General features: G+C 37.8%; 1 non-coding gene across 1 annotated transcript; it reads right to left on the reverse strand.

Moving 5' to 3' along the window:
- Window positions 1-1,210: 1,210 nt before the first annotated feature.
- On the reverse strand, window positions 1,211-1,319 carry LOC114677787 (U6 spliceosomal RNA). The gene has a single exon (XR_003729233.2). It is a non-coding gene; the product is annotated as a U6 spliceosomal RNA (small nuclear RNA).
- Between the last annotated feature and the right edge of the window lie 10,332 nt (window positions 1,320-11,651).

Here is an 11,651-nt window from a genome sequence, read left to right on the forward strand (position 1 = left end):
CTTTGTTTAACACACTTGCATGTTTAACTGGATTTAGAAAACACCTTAGAAGTACAAAGCATTCATAATAATAAACTTGGCTTTATTATTTAGATCACTACAGAGAGGAATAAAGTGTACATTTTTAGAAGAGTATCAAAATTAGACTTTATAAATATATAATTATTTTAAGACAGTAATATCAGACCATATCTCATTTATCAAATAAGACTGAGGGATGAGATATTGCACATTACTGATTTTTCAAATAGCTGAAGTTAGCCATTTCAGATGCCTTTTTAAAAATGACAATCTATTGAAAATGGATTAGATATTTTCTCACCTAATGAGCAGAATATGGAGCAGAAATTTGCTTTGTCCTGAGGCTACGGATGTCAGTTGTTGTACTGGACAAGGCTCTCCTCCATGGCTAAGGTTTCTAAGTGCTGTTTGACTCTCTTGCTGCCTCCTGCCCATTGTTCCCAGCATGTCTGCAGCCCTATTTTCATTTTTCCTTCTAGAATACCCTATCCTAGTAACATAGTAATAATTGAAAATGTCCAGCGAAAGCCTGATAAGCAAGCTTGTTTAATCTGTGAATTTAATTTTACACACAAACCTGAGTCAACAGATTCTGATAGGAAACTCCGATAACAGCTACACTCCTCTCTAGTGGTGAGAATAGTACCTTTACTCCTTAGCTCAATATGCTGCTTTTTGTTAAGTCCGGGCTGTACCTTGATCCAGGTGGATAAGATGATAGAAAAATTGGCTGGCAAATCATTATAATAACAAAGTTCAGGTTACTTGCGTGCCTGTGAAAGCTGTAGTCTCCAAGAAGGGCTCCCAATTAATAGCATCCCTCTTACCTACCCAGTGATGAGCAATTTGAGTAAGAAAGTAAGAATGGAAGTCTTCACTAATTAAGTTCAGCTGGAAGTGTGGAACCTAAATGGGCCTACTAGCTAAACCACAGAATTAAGATTTGCCCACTCAATCCTAGGAGGCCCAAACCTAAGCGAGACCTCACAACGGAGGCTGGCTCCCAAGAGAAAGATAAAGAGCTGAGCTATGCATGTTTCAGGTGTCTTTCTAAATTTACCAATACCTCTTTTTTTTTTTTTTTTTTTTTCAGTGGACAGGGAGAAGTTATCTACTAAATGAGTAAATGAATGTTTGTGTGAATGAAGAGTAAATTTGGTTCTTCCTGGTTGATGAGTGGGAAATTTTAAAAAATGTGGAACCCTTCACAAATTTGCATGTCATCCTTGTGCTGGGCCGTGCTAATCTTCTCTGTATCACTCCAATTTTAGTATATGTGCTGCTGCCAAAGTGAGCACTAAATTTACCAATACCTCTTAGCTGCTGTTTACATTCAATCTACCCAGCTTTCAACTCCAGATAACCAGCCCTTCCCTTACTTCTTCATCTCTTCCTCCTTTAATTACCTCAGGTGCCAGGATGGAGCTAACCATACTCATTTCAAGGCCCGGTATCATCAAGGTCCGTACCCAGCTCATTTTTGTTTATTTACGTATATACTATTTATCTTCCAACCCTGCTCTCTTTCCAGCTACAGGCAACAGTCGTAATGTGGTTTATATGCTTTCTTGAATTTGTGTGCAACCTTGTAAAAAAAAAACAGTATTGTTGTTTGTGCATGTTAAACCCTTTTATAAAATTACATATAATGGTTCCAATCTGCATCTTACTTTTCTTACTCTATACCATGTTTTAAAGATCTGTCTGTGCTGTTACATGTACATCTAGTTCATTGCTTCTAAATGTGATATTGTGCTCCATGGTGTGCATCACCAAGTTTTACTTGCTTATTCCAAGTGATGGACATCCTAACTCCTCTACTTCCTCATTCATGTCCTATTATGATCCCGGCAGGGGAGCAGAGCTATGGGTACCTAATGTGGCTGAAGACGGCGAAATCACTGTCCATAAACTATACTAGCCTACATTCCCTCCAGCAGTGCAGAAGGTTGCCTGTGACCCAACACCACCACCAAATGTTGTATTATCCAACTATTTTTGCCATTCTCGTCAGTGTAAATTGGTGTCTCATTGCATTGAAAATTCACTTTCTCTTATTACTAAGAAATTTTGACAATTCTTTATACACTCGTCAGGCATTTGGATTTCTGTGAATGATTGTCATATTTATTTTGCTCATTTTAAGTAACATTTTCTGTATTTTTCTGAGGAATTTGTAGATACAAACATGTTGCAAACATTGGTCCCTTGTGTGTTTAGGAGTTACAAATATCTTCTCCCAATCTTTCCATCCTTCTATAAATTTTGTCCATTGCATCCTTTGCAAAATAGAAAACTTCAATTTTTTTTGCAAGAAAATTCTGAAATGATATTGCCTTACGGTTGCATTTTTGTTCTGATACCAAAATGAACCTATATTTCTTCCTATGACAGCTTAGGATAGGCTATTCAAGTTTATTTTTGCCCCTCACAATCAAGTTACATGATGAGTTTATCTATGAACTCATTAATAAAAGATTCATATAACCTACGTATCTACATACAAATAATACCTTTTTGCTTTTGATGAAAAAAGGTTGGTTGGTTTTAGTATTAAGGTTGTGTGGGCAAACAGACTTGGTAACTGTACAGAATAGGAGTTGAACAAGAATCTCCTCCCCTAACTTCTTCAATGGATATGAACCAAATTACTCTAAGCAGTAGATTAATAAATGGGAGGAGACCTGTGCAGAAACCCATAAATCAAGCCAAGCCTAAATCAGGCCTGAGTCCAAATCTCAAGGGCACAGACTCAAACTAACTTAACATCTTTAGATTGACATGGAAATTGCAAGGCCTTTCATTGTAGTCTTGCCTTGTGGTCCTCCAGTATAGTGTATATCATCAACAACCTTTAAAAATTTTTTAACTTTTAAATTTGAGATAATTTTAGATTCACATGCAGTTGTGAGAAATTATGTAGAGAGATCTAGTGGACACTCTTTACCCAATTTTTCCTACTTGTACCATCAACAAACAATTGTGCAATATCACTACCAGGATATTGATGTTGATACAGTCAAGACACAACCATTTCCATCACCACTAGGATCCCTCATGTTGCCCTCTTACAGCCATACCACTTCCCCACTGCCGCCCCCTACCCCTTACCACCTGGCAACTACCAATGTACTCTCCATTTCTACAACTCTGTCATTTCAAAAGTGTTATATAAACAGAAACATATAGCATATGACGTTTCGTTATTGGCTTTTTTCACTCAGTACAATATGGAATGAATCTGGCAATTTACTCAAGCTGATGTATGTATCAATAGCTTCTTGCCTTTTTTGCTGAGCAGTATTCCATGATATGCACGTGGCATTGTTTAACCACTGATTCATTCATTGAAAGACACCTGAATTGTTTCCAGAATTTGGATATTATGAATAGAGCTGCTATAAACATTTGTGTACAGGTTTTTATGTCAATATAAGTATTCCTTTCTCTGTGATAAACGCTCATGAGTGTGATTGCTGGTTTGTTTAGAGCTGTATGTTCAGTATTTTAAGAAACTGCCAAATTATTTTCCAGAGTGGCTGTACCATTTTATAATCCTACCAGGAATGAACGAGTGATCAGTTTCTCTATGTCTTCACCAGTATTTGGTGTTGTCACCATTTTATTTTAGCCATTATGATAAGTATTACTGATAATGTATAGTCTTAACTTGCACTTCCCTAAGCGATAATGATGTTCAGCATCTTTACATGTGCTTGTTTACCATCCATATATCCTTTTATGTCATATGTTTCTTCATGACTTCTTCCCATTTTCTAATGGGATTGCTCAAGTTTTTTACTGTTGAATATTGAGAGTTCTTTATATGCTGAAGATACCAGTCCTTTGTCAGACATGTGGTTGGAAAATAGTTTTCCACTCTGTAACACGGTTTTTTATCCTCTTAGGCTTTTTTTTTTCTTTGCAGAGCAAATTTTTATGTAGTTCCATTTATCAATTTTTCCTTTTATGGATTGTGCATTTTAAGTGCCAAGTTTAGGAATTTCTACCTAGCCCTACACACTGAAGATTTTCTCCCATGTTTTTTCTAAAATTTCATAGTTTTAACACTTAAGATATAATCCATATTGAGTTAATTTTTGGATAAATTGTGTTTGTTAAGGTTCTTGTTTGTTTCTGTTTTTGTTTTTGTTTTGCCTGTGGATGTCCAGTTGCTTCAGCACCACTTGTTGAAAAGCCTCTCTTCCCTCTATTGAAATTCTTTTGCACTTCTTTCACAAATAAGTTGGGCATATTTGTGTACGTCTATTTCTGGGTTATTTGTTTTGTTCCATTAGTCTATGTGTCTATCTTTCTACCAGTGCTATATTATGTAGCTACATATTAAGACTTAATATGGGAAAGACCTATTCCTCTCACTTTACTGGTCTTTTTCATAATTGTTTTAGCTATTCTGGTTCCTTTGCCTTTCCATATATATTTTAAAATAATTTTATCTGTGTCTACAAAAAATATTTTTTGAGACTTTGATAGGAATTGCATTAAACCTATATAGCAATTTAGGCAAAGTGTACATCTTCAATATGTGGAGACTTCCAGTTCATCAACACAGTATGATCCTCCACTTAAATTCGATCTTTTTTGGTTTCTTCCATTTGGTTTATTTCATCAGCTTTCTGTAGTCATCAGCATGCAAGTCTTGTACACATTTTCATAGATTCACACCTAAATATTTTATATTTTTCACAGTTGAAAATGGTTTTATAGCTTCACTCTTGACATCTACCATTTACTGCTAGCATACAGAAATATTATTTTTGAATGCTTACATTATATTTGTCAAATTTCTTGAGCTCACTTATGTGACCTAGAAAATTTTTGGTCGGTTCCTTGGAATTTTCTACATAATCAATTATGTCATCTTCAAATAGAGACAGTCTTATTTTTTATTTATTCCTTTTCATATGCCTTTTATTTTTATTATTATTATTTTGCTTGTTTTGGTTATTTTTTTTTCTTGTCTGCTTTGTTTTTGTTTTTGCCTTACTGAACTGGCTAGAACTTCCAGCACTCTGTTGAATAAGAATGGTAAGAGGAGAAAACATTCTTACCTTGTACCCAATCTTAGGGAAAAAAGCATCATGCTTTCACCATTAGGTATAATGTTAGCTGCAGATTTTTTTGTGGATTTTTTAATCAAGTTGAGAATGTTCCCCTTTATATCTATTTTTCTGAAAGTTTTTTTCATTAGTGGCTGCTGAATTTTGTCAAATGTCTGTCCTGCATCAATTAATATGACCATGTAAATTTTTTCTTAAGTCTGCTGTTACCGTGAATTACATTGATTAATTTTCAAATATTGAACCAGCCTTGCATCCCTGGAATAAACATAGTTATGGTGTACATTTTTTATATATTGCTGAATTCTATTTGCTAGTATTTTGTTAAGGATTTTTGTATATATAGTCATGAGAAATATTGGCCTGAAAGTTGTTTGTTCTGTTTTGTTTTGTATTGTCTGTTTTGGTATGAGAGTAAAATTAGCTTTATAAAATCTCTAAAGGTTGTGAATAATTGATGTTACTTCTTCCTTAAATTCTCCAGTGAAACCTTCTGGGCTTACTGACTTCTTTTTGAAAGCTTTAAAATTGTAAGTTCAATTTTCTTAATAGCTAAAAGGCTATTTAACTTATCTGTTTCACATTGGGTAAAATGTAGTAATTCTTGTTTTCCAAGGAAGGGATTCACTACATCTAAGTTGTCAAATTTATGTGTGTAGAGTTGTTTATAGTAATGCATTTCATCATTTTCCTGTTGATGTCTGCAAAATCTGTAATGATATCCCTTGTTTTATATACTGATACTGGTAATCTATATATTCTCTCTATTCTTTCTCTCAGTCTTGCTGAAGGTTTGTCAATTTTGTCGATCTTCTCAAAGATCCAAATCTATTTTACCTATTTTTTCTACTGTTTTTCTGTTTTTAATTTTTTTTTTCTTTTTTGGGGGATGGAGTCTTGCTTTTGTCACCCAGGCTGGAGTGCAGTGGTGTGATCTCGGCTCACTGCAACCTCCGCCTCCTGGGTTCAAGGGATTCTCCTGCCTCAGCCTCCTAAGTAACTGGGATTACAGGCACCCACCACACCCACCTAATTTTTATACTTTTAGTAAAGACAAGGTTTTGCCATGTTAGCCAGGCTGGTCTCGAACTCCTGACCTCAGGTGATCTGCCTGCCTCGGCCTCCCAAAGTGCTGGGATTACAGGCGTGAGCCACTGCACCTGGCCTTCTGTTTTTAATTTCATTGACTTCTGTTTCTATCTTTATTCTTTTCTTCTTTCTATTTGCGTTAGTTTTAGTTTGCTCCTCTTTTTCTAAGTTCTTGAGATATTTCTGCTATTGATTTTTAGTTTGATTTCATGGTAACCAGAAAACACATTCTGTATGACTTCAATTATTTAAAGCTATTGAAGTTTGTTTTATGGCCCAGGATATTGTCTATGTTGGTATATGTATTGTGAGCACTTGAAAACAATATGTGTTCTGCTGTTAGTTGGTAAAGCATTCTCTAAATATTAAATAGATACTGTTGATTGATGTTGTCATTCAGTTCTTGTATGTAATTTCTGACTTTTTGTACAGTTGTTCTATCAATTGCTGAAAGAGGGGTGTTGAAATCTCTAATTATAATTATGTATTTGTCTATTTCTTCTTTCATTTCTATCAGTTTTTGCCTCACTCTTCTTATGACTCTGTTGTTGATGTACACATATTTTGGATTGCTACATCTTCCTGTTGGACTCACTTTTTTATCATTATATATGTACAATGTCTTTTTCTCTGATAATTTTCTTTGCTCTAAAGTCACCTTATTAGATAAATGGCCACTCTTGCTTCTCATTGATTAATGTTTGCATGATATATTTTTCCATCCTTTTACCTTCAGCCTGCCCATATCATTATATTTGAGGGGAGTTTCTTGTAAACAGCATATAGTTGGGTGATGGGGTGACTTAAGTTTACCATTATATTTTTTCTTTTCTATTTGTTCTTTCTGTTTTACATTTCTCTATTTTCTTTTCCCTAACTTTCCATGCATTACTTAAACATTTTCTAGAATTTCATTTGGATTTATCTATAATGTTTTTGAGTGTATCTCTCTACACCTTTTATTCAAGATATGGAGAGAGAGCGATCTTAATCATAATCTACTGGTGCCATTATTTTTCCTGTTCAAGTGAAGTATAAAAATGTTACCTCCTTTTACATCCTTTTACTTATTTCATTTATAATAAGATAGTCTTATACAGTATATTTCTTCCACATACATTTTTAAACACATCAGACTGTCTGAAATAATAATATTCTAACACTGTATTTTTGCTTTACCTTTTTAATGTTCAGATATGTTTAGATACACAAATACTTACCATTGTGTTACAATTGCTTACAGAATTCAGTGCAGTAACATTTTGTACAAGCTTGTAGCCCAGGAGCCATAAGCTGTACCATGTAGCCTAGGTGTGTAGTAGGCTACACCATCTAGGTTTGTGTAAGTACACTCTATAATTGTATTCGTTCATTTTCACACTGCTATAAAAAGCTACCTAAGATTTGTGTAAGTACACTATACAATTGTATTAGTTCATTTTCACCCTGCTATAAAGAACTACCTAAGACTGGATAATTTATGAAGGAAAGAGGTTTAACTGACTCACAGTTCCACATGACTGGGGAGGCCTCAGGAAACTTACTATCATGGCAGAAGGCAAAGGGGAAGCAGGCATCTTCTTCACAAGGTGTCAGGAGAGAGAGCAGTGGGTGGGGAACTGCCAAACATTATTACACCATCAGATCTGAGAACTTACTCACTATCATGAAAATAGCATAGAGGAAAAGAGGAAAACACCCCCATGAGCCCAATGACCTCCCACCAGGTCCCTCCCTTGCCGTGTGGGGATTATAATTTAAGATGAGATTTGGGTGGGGACACAGAGCCAAACCATATCAAAAATGTTCAAACAATGATGAAATCACCTAACAATGCATTCCCCCAACATTAAGTAACACATGAATGAATTATGTTATGAGACCCAGGAGTTTATTTATACTTTCTCTTTTAGCTGGCTTTCTCTCTGATGCATCTCCAGCAAAAGAGTGATGTACTGACTCATGGAGCTCTCAGGTGGAGGCAGAAGTCCAGATTCCCCACTTGACCTCCTTGACATTTGAGGTGGAGGGACATTTGTGGAGTCAGTGGAGACAAAGTGGAGGGGATGTTAGGATGCTTTGTTACGGCCTCAAGAGGGTGAAAGTCTAGGTGCCCCACTTTGCTGGTGTGAGTGACAGTAGGGCCACCTTTTGACTGTGGTGTTTGAATGGATTAGAGCGGTTACTATCTAAAAGTTTTATCTCACACTGTGCTGACCCTTTTCTGATCCTTTGACTGGAGAGGACTGGCTTTTGTTGCTTTTTATTTTGTTGTTTTTGTTTTGTCTGTGCCTGCTGGTGTTTGCCGGTTGCAGGCGTATTCAGCTCTAAGTCTGGTGTATGTAAAGCAAAAAGAAAACCCAGGTGACTCACCACTGTGTCACTTCTCAGGTCCCAATGTCTCTAGGCAGTCTGCCTTCTCTCTTCCTTCTGAAATCTTATGTTTGTATTATATATAATATTCTGCATTTTTAGTTATACTTAGTGGAAGGAATAAGGAAAAGTGTGTCTACTCCATCTTCCCAGAAGCTGAAATCTAATAGCTTCTTTTTATATAACACATTTTTAGAACACCGCACATTGTACATTTCTAGAGCAGATTTCCCACAGAGCGAATTAAGAGGGTTATGGGATTTCTGTGATATGTGAACATACAGAAGAACAAGGGAGAAATAGGCTTCGCCATCATGAAAGACAGGAAGGCAGAAAGGAAACAGTTGTCTCTAAAATAATAATCGAGTCACTCTTGTGCACTAGCAGAAGAGAGCCAGTGACCTAGTATAGTGTGCAGAAGTATCTGGCTGAGACTCCAACAAAAGCTTCAATTCCTCAGCCTGTCATTCCCAGTGTTGTGCTTTTATTCTTTGAGCATAGAAGCTTTCTTTTAATACCTTAGTCAGACATGCATGAGAAGCATAACAGGGGCCTTACCATCCCACATGAGTAGATTTTTTTGTCCCCAAACCAGACTGTTTAGTTTGCTTGGCTCTGGAAAACCCAACCCTGATTCTACTTGCGGCCTAGTCTTGACATTTTTCTTGGTCTCAACAGTTTCCAACGTTGTGCCATTTTGTCTTTGGCAGTTCCCTGTTATGTCTCTAACTGGAGATCAGGCAGACTAGCTCCTTCCAAGGAAAAGCAAGACCCTCTTAGTCTCCCAGGGAGGGTCTGGTGACTCCAGAAACCCTAAGCTTATGCTCTGAATCCCAGTTATACTCGATAACTAGAGAAAAAAACTTAAGAATATAGGTACGAAGACGTCGTGGCTCCCAGGCCCCAAATCTGATGAACAGTACTTAATTTCAAGTCCCCTTGTTAGTGAGGAAGAATATCAAATGTGTCCCAGCACTCAGGGGAAGTCTTAGGAATAAAGCCAATTGGGTTCACCTTCAAGGAGGGACAGAAAACCTTGGCTGAGGAAATGAGACAGGATTGATATTGTTAGTTTTCAATAGCTCCTCTTAAAATATAAATCTTTGGTAAGATGCGATCAGTTACCATCTCAAAGAGATCTCTGAGCTGCAACAAGAGAGCAAAACTGTATAAAAAATGGATCATAGAATAAGCATGGAGCACCCTTTAGAACTGCAAAGAGGAGGCCGGGCGCGGGGGCTCACGCCTGTAATCCCAGCACTTTGGAAGGCCGAGGCGGGCGGATCACGAGGTCAGGAGATCCAGACCGTCTGGCTAACACGGTGAAACCCCGTCTCTACTAAAAATACAAAAAAAAAAAAAAAAAATTAGCCGGGCGCGGTGGCGGGTGCCTGTAGTCCCAGCTACACGGGAGGCTGAGGCAGGAGAATGGCGTGAACCCGGGAGGCGGAGCTTGCAGTGAGCCGAGATCTCGCGCCACTGCACTCCAGCCTGGGCGGCAGAGCGAGACTCCGTCTCAAAAAACAAAAAAACCCCAAAAAACCGCATAGAGGAACAGTGTGGAAAGGAGGTGGAGGAAAAACTGTTTAGCTCATATTTTAAACACAGTCTGCTAAATTGGTCTCCTTAAAGATCTCATTTGGTAACTTTGAGAAGGCAGTAAAGAGCAGGGTGCCAAGACCCAGCAAGTGGTGGCACACACTTGTGGTCCTAGCTACTCAGGAGGCTGAGATGGGAGGATTACTTGAGCCCAGATTGAGGCTGCAGTGAGCTAGGATCGCACCACTGCCCTCCAGCCTGAGAGACAGAGCAAGAGCCTGTCTCAAAATATAAAGAAAGGCATAAAGACAGGGGGCAAGGAGAAGGGAAAAGGAAAGTGCCTGGGATCAGACTGCTTGGCTTCCAACAGGAGTTCTGCCAACCGAGTGTCAGGGCTTCTGGATCCCTTATAACCTGCCTCTCAATCTCCTAATTCTATACTCTCTATCCAAACAGAAGTTCCATTAACTAAGAGAATAGTTGTCTGACTAAAGACTTTGGAATTAAACTTCATAAAGGATTCCCTATTTACTTAGAAATCTCTGCTAAGAAAGATTATTCAACTTCTTGATTTCAAGATTTTTATCTCTCTTGTTTTTCTGTGAACTTTGATCATCTTCATTTGGTCTGGAATCAGGAAAATGTTTAAATCACATGACACAACATTAACATTTTCAGAGAAAATGGAAAAAAAAATATCTTTGAAAGGCAAAGCCTCTCTGCTCTCAAACATGCTGAAATTCAATGTATTTAACTAAATGAGGACCTTTTCTCAGGATACAACTTGTAAATGTAGGAGATAAAATGCTTTAGAAAAGCGGATTATAGGTTTTTTTTAATTATTAAAATTTACTTTTAGAGCAATTTTAGATTCACAGCAAAACTGGGTGGAAAGTACAGAGTTCCCATACACTCCCTTTCCCCACACACTAACAACCCCCACATTAGCAACATCAGCACCAGAGTGACTTCTGAATGGATACTCTCATTTGTCCCATGCTTCATACCTTTCCTCTCTGTGGGCACTGCAGTGTTCGTGGATGTTCTATTCTTGCCCCATCCATGTCAGATACCTGTATTTGGGAACTCTCAGATCTCAGGTCTGAACATCTGAGAGTCACAGTGGGAGGCCAGAGGATGGGAACCACATTTTTATTGTTTCTGTTATTTTTTAAGCTTCCAGTAATACTTTCCAGAGATCCCAAGAGATTGCTTCCACTTCCTTGGAGTCTCACAGCATCCTGACAGCCACGCAGGAGGTGATCCAGGTCATCCATGCCTCCTTCTTGTATAGATGAATGAACTGAGGCTGAAAGATGGGGACGGGTTTGCACCAGGTCATGGAGTTGTGGAACCAGGGCTAGAACCCAGTTTTCTTTGACTGCCTGTCCAGCACCTTCTCACTGTGTCATATATCACATGAGCATAGCAGTTGAGGGCAGGAGCAAGGCTGTGCTCAGGGCTCTTCAGTTCTCCTACTCCCTCCTCTCAGCCTCCCCTGCTCTGACCATATTGGTTTTAATTTCTCAGAGGTTTTAATCTCTCAGT

Source organism: Macaca mulatta, chromosome 4 (genome assembly GCF_049350105.2).
Source record: "Macaca mulatta isolate MMU2019108-1 chromosome 4, T2T-MMU8v2.0, whole genome shotgun sequence".
Lineage (NCBI taxonomy): Eukaryota > Metazoa > Chordata > Mammalia > Primates > Cercopithecidae > Macaca > Macaca mulatta.